This window comes from Patella vulgata, chromosome 2, assembly GCF_932274485.2.
Source record: "Patella vulgata chromosome 2, xgPatVulg1.2, whole genome shotgun sequence".
NCBI classification, from domain to species: domain Eukaryota; kingdom Metazoa; phylum Mollusca; class Gastropoda; family Patellidae; genus Patella; species Patella vulgata.
The window spans coordinates 45886449-45894404 of record NC_065880.2 but is presented as its reverse complement, the minus strand read 5'-3'; positions in this window follow the sequence as shown (position 1 = coordinate 45894404).

Sequence of the window (7956 nt, the reverse complement as noted above, 5' to 3'; positions counted from 1 at the left end):
AAATGATCAACCATGCACATTACAGTGTAAAACTTGCTACCGGTGCTTCTATGCTTTCATGTATGGGGGGGAAAGTTACTCAGATGGACCAAGAAAGAAACAGGCTCCCTTATTGCTACGCTTGAATATCACGGTCAGAAATTTAACCACCAACATTGAAATTACTGGATGGATTAGATAAGCTACAGTGCCATTTTAGATATTATTTAAAAATTTCTAAATATAAACCCATATACGGTAACAAGATTATCCAATAAATTTATTGCCATAATAAAATCATTGTAAATATCAATCACGCTGTATATGATAATATAGGGTCCATGTCTCCATGATAACACACAGTATTTCAATAGGAGGAATGGATATATGACTCCAGTGAGATGAAATAGAGATATACAAATAAACATTATATAGACAATATGTAAAATAATTACCTATTGGGGCATTTTCTGGTACGTCTATTTGTAAATCACTAGATGGAAAATCAGGACATTCTGAAATTAATCATTATAATAAATTAACTATATAATTACAATTACAATAAAAATTGCCAATTTTAGTCATAATGATCCCATTATTAAAGCCTCTGATTAGACATTTTCACTTTCTCACCCTTTTCTCCCCTTTTGCATGGCCATTTTTCGTCTAGAAACGAAAAAGAGGGTTTGCATTTACATTTCCTGCCAGGTTTTGGTAAATATTCATGGTTTAGAGGTGGAAGGATAACAGGATTATGTAGTGGGTGATTACATCATGTTTACAGTATGCTGCCTGTACTTCAAATAGTGAAAATAAAAATGTGGAGAAAAGTTTTAACTGAGCAAAGAGAAATTAATGGTGATCTGCCTCCAGTTATAATAAAACCTACATTATTATCTCCCTTGCTACTAAATCCCTGTATTTGGGGTTAAGAGTTATAGTAGCACCTACTTTTGACCCTATACAATGTTATAAATCTCAAAATAATCCTAATTGACGTAAAATCAAGCAAATCCAGAAATCAATAGTCGTCATGAAGCCTATGTTTCTAATGTCTACAAACTGGCTAGGTATTCCGTGAATTTGTGATATTAATCATCTTATCTAAAGAAAGTCAATCAATTATTGATTGTTCTATTCACAGGTTAAACTGGTGTCACTATAAATCTACTACAAAAAAATGTCACACACAAAGTGGTAAGAGGTGACATATAAATACATACAGCAAATAGATCGGACAAGAACAGCTGTCTAGTCATTTGGATGAGACAAAAAACAGAGGTCCTGTGTACACATTGGAGTGTGCATAAAAGATCCTTTGGAAGTTGGAATTCGATATAAAAGTAGGCCGTAGCGCCGCCGTCCGGGCAAAATTTCCCTCATAGCTGTATGGCGTTTGCCCATCTTCATTAGCCCAGTCCGAGCAGAATAGTAGGGCGTTAAACCACATTTCATTTCATTTGTATAGCAAATAGAAGTAAAGGGGTGGGGTGGGGAATCATAACTTTCTGGGGTCAAAGACTGAGACGGGTGGCGTCGGTTGAGGCCGTAGAGTTAGTTGTGTTTACTGGGCTCGATTGAATATGCTATAATTTTGGAGCACAATTGTATATAAATAGGATTTAGAGTAGCCCTATCTCACTATACAACCCATTGGTATTTAAAAAAAGTACAAGTAATAACTAACTTCATGTAATACAGAGTAGTCAACTGCTCTAGTTTTGGCAGTGAAAAGTCCTATCCGTTATCAACCCGATTTAAAGAACACATATTACTATCTAGATCAGAAACCGTATCTCTCAATCCTCCCGTGTTTCGAAACACATCAAAGTATCTCAAACTACGTTCTCGTAGCTAATTACTTACCTGAATATGATAAACGAAAACATGATAATAGGATCCAAACGATACCGGAAGTCCAATAATATCTTGATAAGATCATGGTTTGTTAATCATCAAATCCATTCAATTTGCTGAAACAAAGTACTTTATTTAATGTGCTTGAATTTAATGGGAAAATGTCAATTACCGATAGGAACTATGCTCAGTTGGTTTTGCGCTGGCTCACTTACCAGAATTGCTTGGGTTCCATCCCGACTTTGGTTGAGATTTTGCAGCGTGGGCTTCCCCTGATATATGTAGTGCATCTAGTCTTTCGAATGGTACGAAAAACCGAGGAGCCGTGCACACATTGGCGTGCAAATAAAAGAACCGTAGGGAGTCAGAATTTGACTAACAGTAGGCGGAAACGCTGCTGTCCGGGACAAATTTCCCCGATAGCACAATGTATATCGTACGCTCCCTCCATTATCCCAATCCCGTGGGGGGTTGGGGATGGGCGAATGACTAGTGAGTGCTAATTGTGTCATAAGGTTTGTCATTGTGTCAACTGGCCTGCGGTTTCGATTCTCCAGTTGTATGTGATAAGGAGTAGGGTCGCCTGTCCAACCCCGTTGGTTTTCTCCGGGTCCTCCTTTTCCCTCCCACTGCTGCAGACCCCTTAGTTCCTTTAGGAACTGTGTCTGAGCGGACCCTGATCAGTTCAAACGTATTTTGTGTATGTTTTTAATCGCAAAATTCTACTTGAAAATAGTGTTGAATCAATATAAATGATCAGCTGTGGCAAGAAATGATTCCTTTGGTGAATAAAGTAGAATCAAGGTGAAAAATAGTAGGTAAGGATTCCAAAATAGCCTTAGAACAGAGGTAGGGAAGAGCTAAATTTTCCTATTGCAGCTATGTCGGATAGGAACTGTCAGTGGACATCGTCCGCTCAGAGACAAGTCCCTAAAGGAACCACAGACCCCTACGCGCAAGCGAATTATTGAAATAAAATTAAACCATATGTTAGTCCCGACTTACCTAGTTTGATCTGGCCTTAACAGATAGATCTATTCGGTTTAAACGTATAAATCTTCTGCACTAAGCGGACCAACTATTGTCTCATTGTGGTTGGGTAACAAAATGGCTCTTTTGTTTAATGATACATTATTCAAGCGCTAAATTTGCCCATTGAAGGTCTTTCTTTGGGCCTTAAATGTTATATAAATTATGAATTAGACATTTGCTAACATGACAAGACCCACTCTTGATGCCATCGGATGCTCGAGATTTTAACTAGATTAACGGTTCGGTCATTTAATGATTTAATTTAAAAATGGAGGCGCAAGTCTAAGTCTCGAATATACCAGTACCATGTTACACGATAATAAACAATCAATGCACACATCTTGTCAAAACTACAAAAAGTGATAACTTGGCTCAGAATAAAGTTATTGGGCCGACGCCTTACTCACTGGAGGGGGCCTCGGTGGGTAAGACACTGACTCGCTAGCCTGGAGTCTGGGTGCTCGATCCCTTCATTGGTCAACAAAATTTACCGGATTTCCCGACGTGGTTTCCCTTTGTCAGTGATGCAGGACGGAGGCCTGACAACGACAGCTGTCTGTTCGTTTGGATGGGACTAAAAACCGAGGTCCCGTGTATACATTAGCATGCACGTAAAAGATCCCTTGGCAGTCTGAATTCAATATAAGGGTAGGCCATAGTGCCGCTGCCCGGGCAAAATTTCCCCCATAGCACACTGTATGGTGTATGCCTGTCTTCATTACCCCAATCGGAGCAGAACAGTAGGATGTTAAACCCCATTTCATTTCATTTCATTTCTTACCCACTGGACCTACGTGGATTCCGTATAGTTTTCACAATATTTCATGCAAACTTAAATGGTGAGATAGGTCAGAAAATTATGCCTGCTGCTTCCAGAACAGTTTATACCATAAAATGCAAGTCAAAATAATGTATCGTCATTTGTAAGACTTTTATTATACTAATTGTTGAATATGCGTATTATTAATTTGATTTAGCTCCGGTATTCTACTTGCAATATGCTCGCCTAATGGACCGTGTAAAGTTATCTCGAAATTCGTTTTTTGTTATTGGTGAATAACGAAAAAAGAGCTACTCGTTTTCCGATATTGGCGAATAATGTCCATTGACATTCTGTATCTCTCGATAACGTCACTTATTGAAAACCAATCTTCCAAACAGAGGTGTCTTTCCTTGTACTTCGGATGCTGGATAGGGAGACTTGTGTGAAGAATGATTGAAAACAACTGTTATTTTGGTTGCCTACAAATTTCAATTAAAATGTCATAAGTCTGTCAATGATCAAAATAACGTTGGCTTTTTTTTTTTTTTTTTTTTTTTTTGGGACGTTGGTTGTTTTGGGGTTTTTTTTTGTGGGGGGGAGGCAGGACTTTATTTTATTTTATTTTTATTAATTAATAACAATATTATTACGTCAAGTCGTACTACGAACGTAAACCCACTAACAGTGTTTAGATATATGACAGACAAGGGAATGAATATTGATGAATAGATAATCGAGATAGTGAAGTTTCCGGCTTCCTTGACAAAATGGTTAAAGGTACAGTACAATAACCTAGTTTGTTCAAAAATATCAGGCTAATACTGTTATGTAAAAACAACCAAAACGAATAGGCTGACGCATACGAATAAGATAAAAGAATTGTGATTATTTTTAGTTCTCACAGAAAGATAGCAAGAGAGAGAGAGAGAGAGAGAGAGAGAGAGGGCCGCGTTGTTGAGAATGCATTTGACATTTTAGCACACTCTCGGAGAGAGAGAAATGGGGTTTAACGTCCACTCGACACAAACTAGGTTATTTCGGGACTAACACATGGTTTAATTTAATTTCTATAATTCGCTTGCGCGTAGGGGTCTTTAGCAGTGGGAGGAAACCGGAGGACCCGGAGAAAACCCACGAGGTTGGACAGGCGACCCTACTCCTTGTCACGTACAACCGGGGATTCGAAACCACGCCGGTTGACTCAATGACAGACCTTATGATACAGCACGCACGTTCTAACCATTCGGCCATCCACCCCCCCCCCCACCTCACCCCCCCCCCCCCCCCGAAAGATAGCGGAGTGACTTCAATAGAAAAAAATGTAAACTTTCATAACTGAAGATAGATTTGAATATGTTTTGGACCATACTGACAATAGTTTAATTATTGGGAGAATTTATAGTCACAATGTGTAGGAAAGGTATAAACCAGACTGACATAATCATATTTTCAAGAGCACTCTATACCACTTCTCATTTTTGGTAGAACCGTCACATGTTTAATAATTTCTGTTTTTGTTTTGTTATTAAAACCTCGCCCATATCACTGTGTTAATCGGCTGACCAAGTTACCAGAAATAAATATAGATATTAAATTATCCACTTTGATATAAATAGGTCCTTTTCTATCGTCAGTGAATATTATTAGTACAGACACGTGTACTATGATTCTAAGTAATACGTTATCACATTACGGCAGAGTCCAAGTCACGTATCTATTTCTTATACCCAGAAATAGTTTGGATTACAAATAGTTTCATTGTTTAAATACCGGTATCATTATGTAAGAATGCCATATTCACCTAATCCCAGAATGACCAAATCCCAAACTCTATACCATATGATGAAGATGTGACCTAAGTGCTTTATAACGGTTATAATGTATTCTTTATACATGTAGTAGAATCAAATTTAGTCTAGTAAAGTTCTGTCTTGAAGGCCCGCAAGGTTCCATGTTGGGACCTCTAGTCTCTACTATATATTCGCCGCTCTAACAGCCCACTTTGTGAATATAAACACGGAGAATTATATGAACTATACCACAATGTCGTTCACATTCGTCAGAAACTTAGAAGAAGATTTCTTCTGCACCAAACAAGTATAGTTTTAGAAATTACATGTTATAAATGATACGATCCTGAAAATAGGTACAAATATGCTTTTATACTTCTTGCAAAATTGTCGAACATCTAGATCAAAGTTGGACTTTTTCAAACATTGATTTCATACTTTTAGCTGACATCAAGAACATAAAATCATACGTGACGACATGTTGTCTTGTCTATTAAGTTGTCGATATCGAAATAGAATCTTACGTTGGAATAATATATTCATGTTTTAATGGACTATTTGATTACAGGCAAACAAATCTAAATGCATCTATTGAATTATTAAATTTTTCAATCAATATAATGCTTTGTTGACATTATAAAATCGATACATATGAAAAGTTTAAATGACCTATATGCCATTATTATTTCTCTTCTTTAAAAAAAAAATCGTTTAGAAAAGTAGGACGTTGAACCCCTTTCATTTTATTTGTTTTAACAACGTTGGGAATAAAAATGATGAGTGGTCGGATAGGCCCTACAACTCCATTGACGCGTTACCCTGTCAGTATCTATCTGCGGCGTCGTCGAACCCATTTACCCAGTTCAGTGGGTTATTCATTTGGAATCAAGTGTTGTGAAGTTTTGCGACGACCCCAAAGCCGTAACATTTTATTCGCGTTCAATCGTTTGTATCAAATCGTTTATAATTTGATAAACTGTAAATATTGAGCTCTTAAAATGGCTGAAATGTCACTGACAAAAAATAGTAACAGCGAACCCTTATTTCTTTATAAAATTTAGTGGAATCAAAGTTTAGAATACACCTTTGCTTCTAGTTTCGACCTAATATTCAACACAGTTATAGTATAGGTAAATCCATTCATTTATTCGTCCGTTCGCTATAAAAGATGTCCGAAATCCTGTCTCCAATCGTTAATCGTCTTGTGATACCTATATATCCAATTTCTTCTCTTTAAAGAAGCTAAAACCCTATTTTAAATTTTATAAAAGTCAGTTAAATAACACTTACCCCAGTTCATATATTAGATTGCAAGTTGTGATAGAAAAACAATATGATAAAGAACTATACCCCCTACTATTTGTTATCTTATCGCATTCCTGTCAACATTATCTGCTGTACTGTGATCATCAATTTTACAAACATAATATAGGGTTGGGTTGTACCAAACTGATCAAATTACCATTAGGATTTACATACATGTATAATATATATCTAATGGTTGATAATAAAATCCAGCCATCGATACAAAGATACATACTCATTGAAACAATTTGAAAAAGGTGGCTTAATGATAAACATACAATGAATATATTCAGGCAAGACTGAAACAGTGAATATCCTTCCCCCACCCTTCTCCCCGTGTTGCCATATATGTACATGCTTATTTAATGGTTAATCCAGGGCAGTTCAAATTATGCCCGTGTCCAATATGTTATTGACTTATATTCCATAGTTCGGTGGGATTGTGTGGCTATATACTGAACCTTACTTTTAGCTGCCATGACCAACATCATGGATAATCGCTGTTGGAAAACAACCATCAATCAGTGAGTGGACTTTCCGTGTTCATGTAAATAACCTCAATACCTAAAATAGTCCTGAAAGCCGAGTCAATCCCGTACTGAAGGTATGAGTAATATGGAAAACCGTGAATAATAACAATAAATCAAGAAATATGGTAAATAACAACCCAATAACAATTGATAATTACACTTCTATATAATTAATGTTGTTGTATCAAGACAACAACACAAAAATACATTAACTTAATCGATCGTTTCCATTATTATATACAGCCCACGTATTGGGGTGTGGAACACCTTTGGACAAAGCTAAAAATTTACTACACACCTTTTCAAAAATTTACATGGGTTTGGACGAAGGGTTTTTCAAGGAAAAGCGTACAAGGCATTCGGATGAGATGTCAAATCGAGATCCCGTGTATATCACTGAAATCCCGTTTCAAGTTGGAAATCGAAATAAGAGAAACTCGTAGCATACTTTTCTTCGTAGCACACTGTTAATATTCATCAGTTCGGTTGGTGCATCAGACTGATCTTGAGATTCTGTACCATTTCTGATCTTCTCGTTCACAAGAATTTGCTGCTAGCAATGACCTCTAATGCCAGGAAATTTCAAAACATTTTCAGAAGAGACAACCCCTCCACCCCCTTTCAAGTGGTGCGCACTTATTTTGTTGACATTCATTTCTGGGTTGGGATTGTGGATGGCGCCCTAGATTTGGAACCGCCC